General features: G+C 36.4%; 1 non-coding gene across 1 annotated transcript; it reads right to left on the bottom strand.

The window, feature by feature from the left end:
- Positions 1-7,286: 7,286 nt before the first annotated feature.
- On the bottom strand, positions 7,287-7,360 carry TRNAN-AUU (transfer RNA asparagine (anticodon AUU)). The gene has a single exon. It is a non-coding gene; the product is annotated as a tRNA-Asn (tRNA).
- Between the last annotated feature and the right edge of the window lie 11,599 nt (positions 7,361-18,959).

Raw genomic sequence — 18,959 nt, 5'->3', positions numbered from 1 at the left:
GATTCAGTACCCGAGGAAGTCGGTCTTAAACGAAAATAAAGTTTACAGGATTCTTTAAAATTAAAAAAACTCTTTTCTATCACCAGAAAAACGGTCAGGCAAATGCATCTTTGGTTCATGGACTACCCTTGGGGAAGCTCGCAAAAGATCTTCCTGCGACTTCACCCGAAGAGAAAGATCCTGAACCATCTGAGTAAGTTCTTGAATCTGGCTGACTAAGAGCTGACCAGGATTTGGCCCTAAACCTGTTGGATTCATGAGGCCGATAAACTCTCACAAAACTGAATGAGAAAAAATTAAACCCCGTTTAATTTTAAGTTTTGGTATGGCCGGTAATAATGTTATGATTCCAGCACTCTGGTCAGAGAAGATCTTATGGCAAGGACTGGAGCACTGGAACGGAATGCTGGGGAAGGGAGCAGGACAGGAAAATAGCCCCTTGCGCCCTAACTCTGTTGTCTCACCCGTGTTGTCAGAAATCCCCTGCGAGACTATGGTTTCTTGAGCCCTTGGCAGCCGCGTTTGAAGGGCGGATTATGTCTGCCCAACTTCGATGCCCCCCGGTCTTAATGAGAGACAAAGGGAAACCTGAGACAGGGTGATAACAAGAGGCCCTCTAACTAAACAACCAGGCCAGGGGCTAAGCAAACTCAAAACTATAATATGTGCGGAGAAACCGCCAGGAAAAAGGACAACCAAAATATCCACTTGTCCAATTCTCCTACCCGGCACCGCCAAGTACCAGAGAGGACTTGTGGAAGCGGAACCCTCCGCAAATGCTCCAAACACAAAATATAAAAGGTAAAGCGGCTGAGCCGCAACACACGGCAGAGCCGCAACTCACGAACACCACTGGATATAAAACGGTGATCAGTCAGGACTCCAGGGAACCAAACGACCTCTTGGGATGAGATGACAACTCCCGAATACCGGACTTCTGCGGACTGGAATGACCGGATACAGCAGGACTGGAAACAGACTCTCAGCAAACAAGGGCAGCATGCAGGAAGCTATTACCGGCGTCTGTGAGAAGCCCTGGGAGTGTATTTAACAAGGAGTCCTCCAATCAGCTGCTAAAGGCTGATTAGAATAAATGCCGTGCAGCTGCCTTGCTGCACGGCCAGAGAGCAGGTGAATATCTTAATTTCCTAAAGCCTAGCAACGGGGAACGCGGTCCGCCAGTGGCGTCCCCGTTGCTAGGGTCCGTGCGGCTCAGCGCGCCCGGCGTCTAGCGTTGCTAGGGAGCCGGCGGCTGTACGTGCACGGCGTCTCTAGTTGCTAGGCGCCGGGCCGCGCAGACCATCAAGCGGACCCTGGCGCCTAACAGTATGACTCCCAAAAACAACAACCGCGTCATTGGGACCAACTGCGATTTTGGCAAGTTTAGGAGCCAACCATGTTGTTGAAGAACTGTCAGGGAGAGTGCAATGTTTTGCACCAACTGGTCCCTGGATCTCGCCTTTATCAGGAGATCATCCAAGTACGGGATAATTGTGACTCCTTGCTTGCGAAGGAGAACCATAATTTCCGCCATCACCCTGGTGAAAATCCTCGGAGCCGTGGACAGACCAAACGGCAATGTCTGAAATTGGTAATGACAATCCTGAATTGCAAACCTTAGGTAGCTTGAGGCAGTGGCTAAATGGGAACATGTAAGTAGGCATCCTTTATGTCTACCAAAACCATGAAATCTCCGTCCTCCGGACTGGAGATCACTGCCCTGAGAAATTCCATCTTGAAATTGAATTTCTTTAGGAAGAAATTGAGGGATTTCAGATTTAAGATTGGTCTGACTGAGCCGTCCGGCTTCGGGACCACGAAGAGGCTTGAATAAAAACCTTCTCCCTGCTGAATAAGGCCAATTTGAACAATCGGTGAGGGGGAACGTCTTGAAACCCCAGTTTGTACCCTTGGGACACTATTTGTAAAACCCACGAGTCCAGGTCCGAATGAATCCAGAACTGACTGAAGAGTTTTAGACGTGCCCCCACTGGTGTGGGCTCCTGCAAGAAAGCCCCAGTGTCATGCAGTGGATTTGGCAGAAGCAGAGGACAATCTCTGGTCCTGCGATCTTGAAGAGGCTACAGACCTCTTCCTTTTCCTTCCTCTACCTGCAAAGAAAGGGGAATCTAAACTTCTTGCATATCTATTGGGCCAAAATGACTGCGGTAGATAATGATGCGTCTTCATCCGTTGACAGGGAACATAGGGCAAGAAGGTTGACTTACCATTGAAATGAGGATGCATCTTGCTGCCTTTCCAATGAAGAAAGTTTAATTTAGTAATAGGTGAAAAACCATCCTTACAAAGGTGTTAATCAGAGACTTGGCTTTGTGGACACTTTTCAGAGAACAAATTTGTTAGCATAAAAATAAAGCCAGAAAATGAAGAGCTGTTTAATCACTCAATTGGATTTTTCTGCCAGCATATTTTTTTTCTCTGCAACCCACTGCTAAATTGTGCTTCCTAGCTGTTTTTATAAAATCACTGAATCAAATCTAACTCTGATTACATCAGAGAAGGCCAGGTACCCTACACCATAACAGGGAGTTTGAAATTTTGACTTGTCTACTTAAAGTTCACCAAAATCTGATAACAAGGTCAATTAGGTCCCTGGGTGGGATTGAACCACCAACCTTATGGTTAATAGCCGTACATACTAACTGATTGCGCCACAGAGACACTTTGCGAAAGTCCATACTGACAAAGGCTAATAAGCATTCATCTAAAACGTTTCCTAGAAAAACTTTAAAAAGTCAATAATCTGGAGAGTTTTTGTAAGATGTTTCTTCCATCAACCAACGAAGAAACACATTGGTACTTTCCCATGATGAGTGAGTGCTTCAGGATCTCTTGCACTTACATGTGCAGCAGAGTACTGCAATGGAAGCATGCTGGGCCCATAACCCAGAGGTAGGCAGATTGAAACTATCCTCTGCTATATGCATTTTTTTTTTGTTAATTAAAGTAATCCAAAACTGGGATTGATATTTTGTCTCTTTCATTTTTACTTAAAGTACAATAACTTTTACCATTTTAATTTGTTTTAATAGTATATTGACAGTATTGTTTTCTTTCAAAAATCCACTTCATTTTCTTTACCCTATTATTAAAATGGTAATTGACAAAAACAAACTACATTGTCACCAGAAGAGCAATACAAAATGTACAAGTGATATATTAAAATCATCTTTCCAGCTTGAATTTCAATGATGCATTGGGTCAACAATTTTGTGAGAAACATCTTCACCCTTAAATAAAGATTTTCTTAATTCCTTACCTGTGTGCTAATTAGATATCACCTTGTTTTCACATTAAACAGACTTCCACATGAGAAAGCAGCAAGGATGCAGTGGCGTTAATGTTTCCTGGTGTCAACCTGTATTATTTCAGTAGACATTGAAATGAGGATACATCTTGCTGCCTTTCCAATGAAGCAAGTTTAATTTAGTAATAGGTGAAAAACCATCCCTACAAAGGTGTTAATCAGAGACTTGGCTTTGTGGACACTTTTCAGAGAACAAATTTGTTAGCATAAAAATAAAGCCAGAAAATGAAGAGCTGTTTAATCACGCAATTTGATTTTTTTGCCAGCATATTTCTTTTTCTCTGCATCCCACTGCTAAATTGTGCTTCCTAGATGTTTTTATAAAATCACTGAATCAAATCTAACTCTGATTACATCAGAGAAGGCCAGGTACCCTACACCATAACAGGGGGTATGAAATTTGACTTGTCTACTTAAAGATCACCAAAATCTGATAACAAGGTCAAGTACGTCCCTGGGTGGAATTGAACCACCAACCTTTTGATTAATAGCCGTACACACTAACTGATTGCGCCACAGAGACACTTTGCAAAAGTCCATACTGACAAATGCTAATAAGCATTCATCTAAAACGTTTCCTAGAAAAACTTAAAAAAGTCAATAATCTGGAGAGTTTTTGTAAGATGTTTCTTCTATCAACCAATGAAGAAACACATTGGTACTTTCCCATGATGAGTGAGTGCTTCAGGATCTCTTGCACTTACATGTGCAGCAGAGTACAGCAATGGAAGCATGCTGGGCCCATAACCCAGAGGTAGGCAGATTGAAACTATCCTCTGCTATATGCATTTTTTTGTTTGTTAATTAAAGTAATCCAAAACTGGGATTGATATTTTGGCTCTTTTATTTTTACTTAAAGTACAATAACTTTTACCATTTTAATTTGTTTTAATAGTATATTGACAGTATTGTTTTCTTTCAAAAATCCACTTAATTTTCTTTACCCTATTATTAAAATGGTAATTGACAAAAACAAACTACATTGTCACCAGAAGAGCAATACAAAATGTACAAGTGATATATTAAAATCATCTTTCCAGCTTGAATTTCAATGATGCATTGGGGCAACGATTTTGTGAGAAACATCTTCACCCTTAAATAAAGATTTTCTTAATTCCTTACCTGTGTGCTAATTAGATATCACCTTGTTTTCACATTAAACAGACTTCCACATGAGAAAGCAGCAAGGATGCAGTGGCGTTAATGTTTCCTGGTGTCAACCTGTATTATTTCAGTAGACATTGAAATGAGGATGCATCTTGCTGCCTTTCCAATGAAGCAAGTTTAATTTAGTAATAGGTGAAAAACCATCCTTACAAAGGTGTTAATCAGAGACTTGGCTTTGTGGACACTTTTCAGAGAACAAATTTGTTAGCATAAAAATAAAGCCAGAAAATAAAGAGCTGTTTAATCACTCAATTGGATTTTTCTGCCAGCATATTTTTTTTCTCTGCAAACCACTGCTAAATTGTGCTTCCTAGCTGTTTTTATAAAATCACTGAATCAAATCTAACTCTGATTACATCAGAGAAGGCCAGGTACCCTACACCATAACAGGGGGTTTGAAATTTTGACTTGTCTACTTAGAAATCACCAAAATCTGATAACAAGGTCAATTAGGTCCCTGGGTGGGATTGAACCACCAACCTTTTGGTTAATAGCCGTACATACTAACTGATTGCGCCACAGAGACACTTTGCAAAAGTACATACTGACAAAGGCTAATAAGCATTCATCTAAAACGTTTCCTAGAAAAACTTTAAAAAGTCAATAATCTGGAGAGTTTTTGTAAGATGTTTCTTCCATCAACCAACGAAGAAACACATTGGTACTTTCCCATGATGAGTGAGTGCTTCAGGATCTCTTGCACTTACATGTGCAGCAGAGTACAGCAATGGAAGCATGCTGGGCCCATAACCCAGAGGTAGGCAGATTGAAACTATCTTCTGCTATATGCATTTTTTTTTGTTAATTAAAGTAATCCAAAACTGGGATTGATATTTTGGCTCTTTTATTTTTACTTAAAGTACAACAACTTTTACCATTTTAATTTGTTTTAATAGTATATTGACAGTATTGTTTTCTTTCAAAAATCCACTTCATTTTCTTTACCCTATTATTAAAATGGTAATTGACAAAAACAAACTACATTGTCACCAGAAGAGCAATACAAAATGTACAAGTGATATATTAAAATCATCTTTCCAGCTTGAATTTCAATGATGCATTGGGGCAACGATTTTGTGAGAAACATCTTCACCCTTAAATAAAGATTTTCTTAATTCCTTACCTGTGTGCTAATTAGATATCACCTTGTTTTCATATTAAACAGACTTCCACATGAGAAAGCAGCAAGGATGCAGTGGCGTTAATGTTTCCTGGTGTCAACTTGTATTATTTCAGTAGACATTGAAATGAGGATGCATCTTGCTGCCTTTCCAATGAAGCAAGTTTAATTTAGTAATAGGTGAAAAACCATCCTTACAAAGGTGTTAATCAGAGACTTGGCTTTGTGGACACTTTTCAGAGAACAAATTTGTTAGCATAAAAATAAAGCCAGAAAATGAAGAGCTGTTTAATCACTCAATTGGATTTTTCTGCCAGCATATTTTTTTTCTCTGCAACCCACTGCTAAATTGTGCTTCCTAGCTGTTTTTATAAAATCACTGAATCAAATCTAACTCTGATTACATCAGAGAAGGCCAGGTACCCTACACCGTAACAGGGGGTTTGAAATTTTGACTTGTCTACTTAAAGATCACCAAAATCTGATAACAAGGGAAATTAGGTCCCTGGGTGGGATTGAACCACCAACCTTATGGTTAATAGCCGTACATACTAACTGATTGCGCCACAGAGACATTTTGCAAAAGTCCATACTGACAAAGGCTAATAAGCATTCATCTAAAACGTTTCCTAGAAAAACTTTAAAAAGTCAATAATCTGGAGAGTTTTTGTAAGATGTTTCTTCCATCAACCAACGAAGAAACACATTGGTACTTTCCCATGATGAGTGAGTGCTTCAGGATCTCTTGCACTTACATGTGCAGCAGAGTACTGCAATGGAAGCATGATGGGCCCATAACCCAGAGGTAGGCAGATTGAAACTATCCTCTGCTATATGCATTTTTTTTTGTTAATTAAAGTAATCCAAAACTGGGATTGATATTTTGTCTCTTTTATTTTTACTTAAAGTACAATAACTTTTACCATTTTAATTTGTTTTAATAGTATATTGACAGTATTGTTTTCTTTCAAAAATCCACTTCATTTTCTTTACCCTATTATTAAAATGGTAATTGACAAAAACAAACTACATTGTCACCAGAAGAGCAATACAAAATGTACAAGTGATATATTAAAATCATCTTTCCAGCTTGAATTTCAATGATGCATTGGGTCAACAAATTTGTGAGAAACATCTTCACCCTTAAATAAAGATTTTCTTAATTCCTTACCTGTGTGCTAATTAGATATCACCTTGTTTTCACATTAAACAGACTTCCACATGAGAAAGCAGCAAGGAAGCAGTGGCGTTAATGTTTCCTGGTGTCAACTTGTATTATTTCAGTAGACATTGAAATGAGGATGCATCTTGCTGCCTTTCCAATGAAGCAAGTTTAATTTAGTAATAGGTGAAAAACCATCCTTACAAAGGTGTTAATCAGAGACTTGGCTTTGTGGACACTTTTCAGAGAACAAATTTGTTAGCATAAAAATAAAGCCAGAAAATGAAGAGCTGTTTAATCACTCGATTGGATTTTTCTGCCAGCATATTTTTTTTCTCTGCAACCCACTGCTAAATTGTGCTTCCTAGCTGTTTTTTTTATAAAATCACTGAATCAAATCTAACTCTGATTACATCAGAGAAGGCCATGTACCCTACACCATAAGAGGGGGTTTGAAATTTTGACTTGTCTACTTAAATATCACCAAAATCTGATCACAAGTTAAATTAGGTCCCTGGGTGGGATTGAACCACCAACCTTTCGGTTAATAGCCGAACACACTAACCGATTGCGCCACAGAGACACTTTGCAAAAAGTGCCTACTGACAAAGGCTAATAAGCATACATCTAGAACGTTTCCTAGAAAAACATTAAAAAATCAATAATCTGGAGAGTTTTTGTAAGATGTTTCTTCCATCAACTAACGAATAAACACATTGGTACTTTCCCATGATGAGTGAGTGCTTCAGGATCTCTTGCACTTACATGTGCAGCAGAGTACTGCAATGGAAGCATGCTGGACCCATAACCCAGAGGTAGGCAGATTGAAACTATCCTTTGCTATATGCATTTTTTTTGTTAATTTAAGTAATCAAAACTGGGATTGATATTTTTGCTCTTTTATTTTTACTTAAAGTACAATAACTTTTACCATTTTAATTTGTTTTAATAGTATATTGACAGTATAGTTTTCTTTCAAAAATCCACTTAATTTTCTTTACCCTGTTATTAAAATGGTAATTGACAAAAAAAACTACATTGTCACCAGAAGAGCAATACAAAATGTACAAGTGATATATTAAAATCATCTTTCCAGCTTGAATTTCAATGATGCATTGGGGCAACAATTTTGTGAGAAACATCTTCACCCTTAAATAAAGATTTTCGTAATTCCTTACCTGTGTGCTAATTAGATATCACCTTGTTTTCACATTAAACAGACTTCCACATGAGAAAGCAGCAAGGATGCAGTGGCGTTAATGTTTCCTGGTGTCAACCTGTATTATTTCAGTAGACATTGAAATGAGGATGCATCTTGCTGCCTTTCCAATGAAGCAAGTTTAATTTAGTAATAGGTGAAAAACCATCCCTACAAAGGTGTTAATCAGAGACTTGGCTTTGTGGACACTTTTCAGAGAACAAATTTGTTAGCATAAAAATAAAGCAAGAAAATTAAGAGCTGTTTAATCACTCAATTGGATTTTTATGCCAGCATATTTTTTTTCTCTGCAAACCACTGCTAAATTGTGCTTCCTAGCTGTTTTTATAAAATCACTGAATCAAATCTAACTCTGATTACATCAGAGAAGGCCAGGTACCCTACACAATAAGAGGGGGTTTGAAATTTTGACTTGTCTACTTAAATATCACCAAAATCTGATAACAAGGTCAATTACGTCCCTGGGTGGGATTGAACCACCAACCTTTTGGTTAATAGCCGTACACACTAACTGATTGCGCCACAGAGACACTTTGCAAAAGTACATACTGACAAAGGCTAATAAGCATTCATCTAAAACGTTTCCTAGAAAAACTTAATAAAGTCAATAATCTGGAGAGTTTTTGTAAGATGTTTCTTCTATCAACCAACGAAGAAACACATTGGTACTTTCCCATGATGAGTGAGTGCTTCAGGATCTCTTGCACTTACATGTGCAGCAGAGTACAGCAATGGAAGCATGCTGGGCCCATAACCCAGAGGTAGGCAGATTGAAACTATCCTCTGCTATATGCATTTTTTTGTTTGTTAATTAAAGTATTCCAAAACTGGGATTGATATTTTGGCTCTTTTATTTTTACTTAAAGTACAATAACTTTTACCATTTTAATTTGTTTTAATAGTATATTGACAGTATTGTTTTCTTTCAAAAATCCACTTCATTTTCTTTACCCTATTATTAAAATGGTAATTGACAAAAACAAACTACATTGTCACCAGAAGAGCAATACAAACTGTACAAGTGATATATTAAAATCATCTTTCCAGCTTGAATTTCAATGATGCATTGGGGCAACGATTTTGTGAGAAACATCTTCACCCTTAAATAAAGATTTTCTTAATTCCTTACCTGTGTGCTAATTAGATATCACCTTGTTTTCACATTAAACAGACTTCCACATGAGAAAGCAGCAAGGATGCAGTGGCGTTAATGTTTCCTGGTGTCAACCTGTATTATTTCAGTAGACATTGAAATGAGGATGCATCTTGCTGCCTTTCCAATGAAGCAAGTTTAATTTAGTAATAGGTGAAAAACCATCCTTACAAAGGTGTTAATCAGAGACTTGGCTTTGTGGACACTTTTCAGAGAACAAATTTGTTAGCATAAAAATAAAGCCAGAAAATAAAGAGCTGTTTAATCACTCAATTGGATTTTTCTGCCAGCATATTTTTTTTCTCTGCAACCCACTGCTAAATTGTGCTTCCTAGCTTTTTTTATAAAATCACTGAATCAAATCTAACTCTGATAACATCAGAGAAGGCCAGGTACCCTACACAATAACAGGGGGTATTCGGTTAATAGCCAAACACACTAACCGATTGCGCCACAGAGACACTTTGCAAAAAGTGCCTACTGACAAAGGCTAATAAGCATACATCTGGAACGTTTCCTAGAAAAACATTAAAAAATCAATAATCTGGAGAGTTTTTGTAAGATGTTTCATCCATCAACTAACGAATAAACACATTGGTACTTTCCCATGATGAGTGAGTGCTTCAGGATCTCTTGCACTTACATGTGCAGCAGAGTACTGCAATGGAAGCATGCTGGACCCATAACCCAGAGGTAGGCAGATTGAAACTATCCTTTGCTATATGCATTTTTTTTGTTAATTTAAGTAATCAAAACTGGGATTGATATTTTTGCTCTTTTATTTTTACTTAAAGTACAATAACTTTTACCATTTTAATTTGTTTTAATAGTATATTGACAGTATAGTTTTCTTTCAAAAATCCACTTAATTTTCTTTACCCTGTTATTAAAATGGTAATTGACAAAAAAAACTACATTGTCACCAGAAGAGCAATACAAAATGTACAAGTGATATATTAAAATCATCTTTCCAGCTTGAATTTCAATGATGCATTGGGGCAACAATTTTGTGAGAAACATCTTCACCCCTAAATAAAGATGTTTCTTCTATCAACCAACGAAGAAACACATTGGTACTTTCCCATGATGAGTGAGTGCTTCAGGATCTCTTGCACTTACATGTGCAGCAGAGTACAGCAATGGAAGCATGCTGGGCCCATAACCCAGAGGTAGGCAGATTGAAACTATCCTCTGCTATATGCATTTTTTTGTTTGTTAATTAAAGTATTCCAAAACTGGGATTGATATTTTGGCTCTTTTATTTTTACTTAAAGTACAATAACTTTTACCATTTTAATTTGTTTTAATAGTATATTGACAGTATTGTTTTCTTTCAAAAATCCACTTCATTTTCTTTACCCTATTATTAAAATGGTAATTGACAAAAACAAACTACATTGTCACCAGAAGAGCAATACAAACTGTACAAGTGATATATTAAAATCATCTTTCCAGCTTGAATTTCAATGATGCATTGGGGCAACGATTTTGTGAGAAACATCTTCACCCTTAAATAAAGATTTTCTTAATTCCTTACCTGTGTGCTAATTAGATATCACCTTGTTTTCACATTAAACAGACTTCCACATGAGAAAGCAGCAAGGATGCAGTGGCGTTAATGTTTCCTGGTGTCAACCTGTATTATTTCAGTAGACATTGAAATGAGGATGCATCTTGCTGCCTTTCCAATGAAGCAAGTTTAATTTAGTAATAGGTGAAAAACCATCCTTACAAAGGTGTTAATCAGAGACTTGGCTTTGTGGACACTTTTCAGAGAACAAATTTGTTAGCATAAAAATAAAGCCAGAAAATAAAGAGCTGTTTAATCACTCAATTGGATTTTTCTGCCAGCATATTTTTTTTCTCTGCAACCCACTGCTAAATTGTGCTTCCTAGCTTTTTTTATAAAATCACTGAATCAAATCTAACTCTGATAACATCAGAGAAGGCCAGGTACCCTACACAATAACAGGGGGTATGAAATTTGACTTGTCTACTTAAAGTTCACCAAAATCTGATAACAAGGTCAATTAGGTCCCTGGGTGGGATTGAACCACCAACCTTATGGTTAATAGCCGTACATACTAACTGATTGCGCCACAGAGACACTTTGCAAAAGTCCATACTGACAAAGGCTAATAAGCATTCATCTAAAACGTTTCCTAGAAAAACTTTAAAAAGTCAATAATCTGGAGAGTTTTTGTAAGATATTTCTTCCATCAACCAACGAAGAAACACATTGGTACTTTCCCATGATGAGTGAGTGCTTCAGGATCTCTTGCACTTACATGTGCAGCAGAGTACTGCAATGGAAGCATGCTGGGCCCATAACCCAGAGGTAGGCAGATTGAAACTATCCTCTGCTATATGCATTTTTTTTTGTTAATTAAAGTAATCCAAAACTGGGATTGATATTTTGTCTCTTTTATTTTTACTTAAAGTACAATAACTTTTACCATTTTAATTTGTTTTAATAGTATATTGACAGTATTGTTTTCTTTCAAAAATCCACTTCATTTTCTTTACCCTGTTATTAAAATGGTAATTGACAAAAACAAACTACATTGTCACCAGAAGAGCAATACAAAATGTACAAGTGATATATTAAAATCATCTTTCCAGCTTGAATTTCAATGATGCATTGGGTCAACAATTTTGTGAGAAACATCTTCACCCTTAAATAAAGATTTTCTTAATTCCTTACCTGTGTGCTAATTAGATATCACCTTGTTTTCACATTAAACAGACTTCCACATGAGAAAGCAGCAAGGATGCAGTGGCGTTAATGTTTCCTGGTGTCAACCTGTATTATTTCAGTAGACATTGAAATGAGGATACATCTTGCTGCCTTTCCAATGAAGCAAGTTTAATTTAGTAATAGGTGAAAAACCATCCCTACAAAGGTGTTAATCAGAGACTTGGCTTTGTGGACACTTTTCAGAGAACAAATTTGTTAGCATAAAAATAAAGCCAGAAAATGAAGAGCTGTTTAATCACGCAATTTGATTTTTTTGCCAGCATATTTCTTTTTCTCTGCAACCCACTGCTAAATTGTGCTTCCTAGATGTTTTTATAAAATCACTTAATCAAATCTAACTCTGATTACATCAGAGAAGGCCAGGTACCCTACACCATAACAGGGGGTATGAAATTTGACTTGTCTACTTAAAGATCACCAAAATCTGATAACAAGGTCAAGTACGTCCCTGGGTGGGATTGAACCACCAACCTTTTGGTTAATAGCTGTACACACTAACTGATTGCGCCACAGAGACACTTTGCAAAAGTACATACTGACAAATGCTAATAAGCATTCATCTAAAACGTTTCCTAGAAAAACTTAAAAAAGTCAATAATCTGGAGAGTTTTTGTAAGATGTTTCTTCTATCAACCAACGAAGAAACACATTGGTACTTTCCCATGATGAGTGAGTGCTTCAGGATCTCTTGCACTTACATGTGCAGCAGAGTACAGCAATGGAAGCATGCTGGGCCCATAACCCAGAGGTAGGCAGATTGAAACTATCCTCTGCTATATGCATTTTTTTGTTTGTTAATTAAAGTAATCCAAAACTGGGATTGATATTTTGGCTCTTTTATTTTTACTTAAAGTACAATAACTTTTACCATTTTAATTTGTTTTAATAGTATATTGACAGTATTGTTTTCTTTCAAAAATCCACTTAATTTTCTTTACCCTATTATTAAAATGGTAATTGACAAAAACAAACTACATTGTCACCAGAAGAGCAATACAAAATGTACAAGTGATATATTAAAATCATCTTTCCAGCTTGAATTTCAATGATGCATTGGGGCAACGATTTTGTGAGAAACATCTTCACCCTTAAATAAAGATTTTCTTAATTCCTTACCTGTGTGCTAATTAGATATCACCTTGTTTTCACATTAAACAGACTTCCACATGAGAAAGCAGCAAGGATGCAGTGGCGTTAATGTTTCCTGGTGTCAACCTGTATTATTTCAGTAGACATTGAAATGAGGATGCATCTTGCTGCCTTTCCAATGAAGCAAGTTTAATTTAGTAATAGGTGAAAAACCATCCTTACAAAGGTGTTAATCAGAGACTTGGCTTTGTGGACACTTTTCAGAGAACAAATTTGTTAGCATAAAAATAAAGCCAGAAAATAAAGAGCTGTTTAATCACTCAATTGGATTTTTCTGCCAGCATATTTTTTTTCTCTGCAAACCACTGCTAAATTGTGCTTCCTAGCTGTTTTTATAAAATCACTGAATCAAATCTAACTCTGATTACATCAGAGAAGGCCAGGTACCCTACACCGTAACAGGGGGTTTGAAATTTTGACTTGTCTACTTAAAGATCACCAAAATCTGATAACAAGGGAAATTAGGTCCCTGGGTGGGATTGAACCACCAACCTTTCGGTTAATAGCCAAACACACTAACCGATTGCGCCACAGAGACACTTTGCAAAAAGTGCCTACTGACAAAGGCTAATAAGCATACATCTGGAACGTTTCCTAGAAAAACATTAAAAAATCAATAATCTGGAGAGTTTTTGTAAGATGTTTCTTCCATCAACTAACGAATAAACACATTGGTACTTTCCCATGATGAGTGAGTGCTTCAGGATCTCTTGCACTTACATGTGCAGCAGAGTACTGCAATGGAAGCATGCTGGACCCATAACCCAGAGGTAGGCAGATTGAAACTATCCTTTGCTATATGCATTTTTTTTGTTAATTTAAGTAATCAAAACTGGGATTGATATTTTTGCTCTTTTATTTTTACTTTAAGTACAATAACTTTTACCATTTTAATTTGTTTTAATAGTATATTGACAGTATAGTTTTCTTTCAAAAATCCACTTAATTTTCTTTACCCTGTTATTAAAATGGTAATTGACAAAAAAAACTACATTGTCACCAGAAGAGCAATACAAAATGTACAAGTGATATATTAAAATCATCTTTCCAGCTTGAATTTCAATGATGCATTGGGGCAACAATTTTGTGAGAAACATCTTCACCCTTAAATAAAGATTTTCGTAATTCCTTACCTGTGTGCTAATTAGATATCACCTTGTTTTCACATTAAACAGACTTCCACATGAGAAAGCAGCAAGGATGCAGTGGCGTTAATGTTTCCTGGTGTCAACCTGTATTATTTCAGTAGACATTGAAATGAGGATGCATCTTGCTGCCTTTCCAATGAAGCAAGTTTAATTTAGTAATAGGTGAAAAACCATCCCTACAAAGGTGTTAATCAGAGACTTGGCTTTGTGGACACTTTTCAGAGAACAAATTTGTTAGCATAAAAATAAAGCAAGAAAATTAAGAGCTGTTTAATCACTCAATTGGATTTTCTGCCAGCATATTTTTTTTCTCTGCAAACCACTGCTAAATTGTGCTTCCTAGCTGTTTTTATAAAATCACTGAATCAAATCTAACTCTGATTACATCAGAGAAGGCCAGGTACCCTACACAATAAGAGGGGGTTTGAAATTTTGACTTGTCTTCTTAAATATCACCAAAATCTGATAACAAGGTCAATTACGTCCCTGGGTGGGATTGAACCACCAACCTTTTGGTTAATAGCCGTACACACTAACTGATTGCGCCACAGAGACACTTTGCAAACAGTACATACTGACAAAGGCTAATAAGCATTCATCTAAAACGTTTCCTAGAAAAACTTAATAAAGTCAATAATCTGGAGAGTTTTTGTAAGATGTTTCTTCTATCAACCAACGAAGAAACACATTGGTACTTTCCCATGATGAGTGAGTGCTTCAGGATCTCTTGCACTTACATGTGCAGCAGAGTACAGCAATGGAAGCATGCTGGGCCCATAACCCAGAGGTAGGCAGATTGAAACTATCCTCTGCTATATGCATTTTTTTGTTTGTTAATTAAAGTATTCCAAAACTGGGATTGAAATTTTGGCTCTTTTATTTTTACTTTAAGTACAATAACTTTTACCATTTTAATTTGTTTTAATAGTATATTGACAGTATTGTTTTCTTTCAAAAATCCACTTCATTTTCTTTACCCTATTATTAAAATGGTAATTGACAAAAACAAACTACATTGTCACCAGAAGAGCAATACAAAATGTACAAGTGATATATTAAAATCATCTTTCCAGCTTGAATTTCAATGATGCATTGGGGCAACGATTTTGTGAGAAACATCTTCACCCTTAAATAAAGATTTTCTTAATTCCTTACCTGTGTGCTAATTAGATATCACCTTGATTTCATATTAAACAGACTTCCACATGAGAAAGCAGCAAGGATGCAGTGGCGTTAATGTTTCCTGGTGTCAACTTGTATTATTTCAGTAGACATTGAAATGAGGATGCATCTTGCTGCCTTTCCAATGAAGCAAGTTTAATTTAGTAATAGGTGAAAAACCATCCTTACAAAGGTGTTAATCAGAGACTTGGCTTTGTGGACACTTTTCAGAGAACAAATTTGTTAGCATAAAAATAAAGCCAGAAAATGAAGAGCTGTTTAATCACTCAATTGGATTTTTCTGCCAGCATATTTTTTTTCTCTGCAACCCACTGCTAAATTGTGCTTCCTAGCTGTTTTTATAAAATCACTGAATCAAATCTAACTCTGATTACATCAGAGAAGGCCAGGTACCCTACACCGTAACAGGGGGTTTGAAATTTTGACTTGTCTACTTAAAGATCACCAAAATCTGATAACAAGGGAAATTAGGTCCCTGGGTGGGATTGAACCACCAACCTTTCGGTTAATAGCCAAACACACTAACCGATTGCGCCACAGAGACACTTTGCAAAAAGTGCCTACTGACAAAGGCTAATAAGCATACATCTGGAACGTTTCCTAGAAAAACATTAAAAAATCAATAATCTGGAGAGTTTTTGTAAGATGTTTCTTCCATCAACTAACGAATAAACACATTGGTACTTTCCCATGATGAGTGAGTGCTTCAGGATCTCTTGCACTTACATGTGCAGCAGAGTACTGCAATGGAAGCATGCTGGACCCATAACCCAGAGGTAGGCAGATTGAAACTATTATTTGCTATATGCATTTTTTTTGTTAATTTAAGTAATCAAAACTGGGATTGATATTTTTGCTCTTTTATTTTTACTTTAAGTACAATAACTTTTACCATTTTAATTTGTTTTAATAGTATATTGACAGTATAGTTTTCTTTCAAAAATCCACTTAATTTTCTTTACCCTGTTATTAAAATGGTAATTGACAAAAAAAACTACATTGTCACCAGAAGAGCAATACAAAATGTACAAGTGATATATTAAAATCATCTTTCCAGCTTGAATTTCAATGATGCATTGGGGCAACAATTTTGTGAGAAACATCTTCACCCTTAAATAAAGATTTTCGTAATTCCTTACCTGTGTGCTAATTAGATATCACCTTGTTTTCACATTAAACAGACTTCCACATGAGAAAGCAGCAAGGATGCAGTGGCGTTAATGTTTCCTGGTGTCAACCTGTATTATTTCAGTAGACATTGAAATGAGGATGCATCTTGCTGCCTTTCCAATGAAGCAAGTTTAATTTAGTAATAGGTGAAAAACCATCCCTACAAAGGTGTTAATCAGAGACTTGGCTTTGTGGACACTTTTCAGAGAACAAATTTGTTAGCATAAAAATAAAGCAAGAAAATTAAGAGCTGTTTAATCACTCAATTGGATTTTCTGCCAGCATATTTTTTTTCTCTGCAAACCACTGCTAAATTGTGCTTCCTAGCTGTTTTTATAAAATCACTGAATCAAATCTAACTCTGATTACATCAGAGAAGGCCAGGTACCCTACACAATAAGAGGGGGTTTGAAATTTTGACTTGTCTTCTTAAATATCACCAAAATCTGATAACAAGGTCAATTACGTCCCTGGGTGGGATTGAACCACCAACCTTTTGGTTAATAGCCGTACACACTAACTGATTGCGCCACAGAGACACTTTGCAAACAGTACATACTGACAAAGGCTAATAAGCATTCATCTAAAACGTTTCCTAGAAAAACTTAATAAAGTCAATAATCTGGAGAGTTTTTGTAAGATGTTTCTTCTATCAACCAACGAAGAAACACATTGGTACTTTCCCATGATGAGTGAGTGCTTCAGGATCTCTTGCACTTACATGTGCAGCAGAGTACAGCAATGGAAGCATGCTGGGCCCATAACCCAGAGGTAGGCAGATTGAAACTATCCTCTGCTATATGCATTTTTTTGTTTGTTAATTAAAGTATTCCAAAACTGGGATTGATATTTTGGCTCTTTTATTTTTACTTTAAGTACAATAACTTTTACCATTTTAATTTGTTTTAATAGTATATTGACAGTATTGTTTTCTTTCAAAAATCCACTTCATTTTCTTTACCCTATTATTAAAATGGTAATTGACAAAAACAAACTACATTGTCACCAGAAGAGCAATACAAAATGTACAAGTGATATATTAAAATCATCTTTCCAGCTTGAATTTCAATGATGCATTGGGGCAACGATTTTGTGAGAAACATCTTCACCCTTAAATAAAGATTTTCTTAATTCCTTACCTGTGTGCTAATTAGATATCACCTTGTTTTCACATTAAACAGACTTCCACATGAGAAAGCAGCAAGGATGCAGTGGCGTTAATGTTTCCTGGTGTCAACCTGTATTATTTCAGTAGACATTGAAATGAGGATGCATCTTGCTGCCTTTCCAATGAAGCAAGTTTAATTTAGTAATAGGTGAAAAACCATCCTTACAAAGGTGTTAATCAGAGACTTGGCTTTGTGGACACTTTTCAGAGAACAAATTTGTTAGCATAAAAATAAAGCCAGAAAATAAAGAGCTGTTTAATCACTCAATTGGATTTTTCTGCCAGCATATTTTTTTTCTCTGCAACCCACTGCTAAATTGTGCTTCCTAGCTTTTTTTATAAAATCACTGAATCAAATCTAACTCTGATAACATCAGAGAAGGCCAGGTACCCTACACAATAACAGGGGGTATGAAATTTGACTTGTCTACTTAAAGATCACCAAAATCTGACCACAAGGTCAATTACGTCCCTGGGTGGGATTGAACCACTAACCTTTTGGTTAATAGCCGTACACACTAACTGATTGCGCCACAGAGACACTTTGCAAAAGTATATACTGACAAATGCTGATAAGCATTCATCTAAAACGTTTCCTAGAAAAACTTAAAAAAGTCAATAATCTGGAGAGTTTTTTTAAGATGTTTCTTCTATCAACCAACGAAGAAACACATTGGTACTTTCCCATGATGAGTGAGTGCTTCAGGATCTCTTGCACGTACGTGTGCAGCAGAGTACAGCAATGGAAGCATGCTGGGCCCATAACCCAGAGGTAGGCAGATTGAAACTATCCTCTGCTATATGCATTTTTTTTGTTAATTAAAGTAATCCAAAACTGGGATTGATATTTTGGCTCTTTTATTTTTACTTAAAGTACAATAACTCTTACCATTTTAATTTGTTTTAATAGTATATTGACAGTATTGTTTTCTTTCAAAAATCCACTTCATTTTCTTTACCCTATTATTAAAATGGTAATTGACAAAAACAAACTACATTGTCACCAGAAGAGCAATACAAAATGTACAAGTGATATATTAAAATCATCTTTCCAGCTTGAATTTCAATGATGCATTGGGGCAACGATTTTGTGAGAAACATCTTCACCCTTAAATAAAGATTTTCTTAATTCCTTACCTGTGTGCTAATTAGATTTCACCTTGTTTTCACATTAAACAGACTTCCACATGAGAAAGCAGCAAGGATGCAGTGGCGTTAATGTTTCCTGGTGTCAA

The sequence above is a fragment of the Pseudophryne corroboree genome, unplaced genomic scaffold, assembly GCF_028390025.1.
Source record: "Pseudophryne corroboree isolate aPseCor3 unplaced genomic scaffold, aPseCor3.hap2 scaffold_500, whole genome shotgun sequence".
Lineage (NCBI taxonomy): Eukaryota > Metazoa > Chordata > Amphibia > Anura > Myobatrachidae > Pseudophryne > Pseudophryne corroboree.
This window is presented reverse-complemented; position numbering and strand designations above follow the sequence as displayed.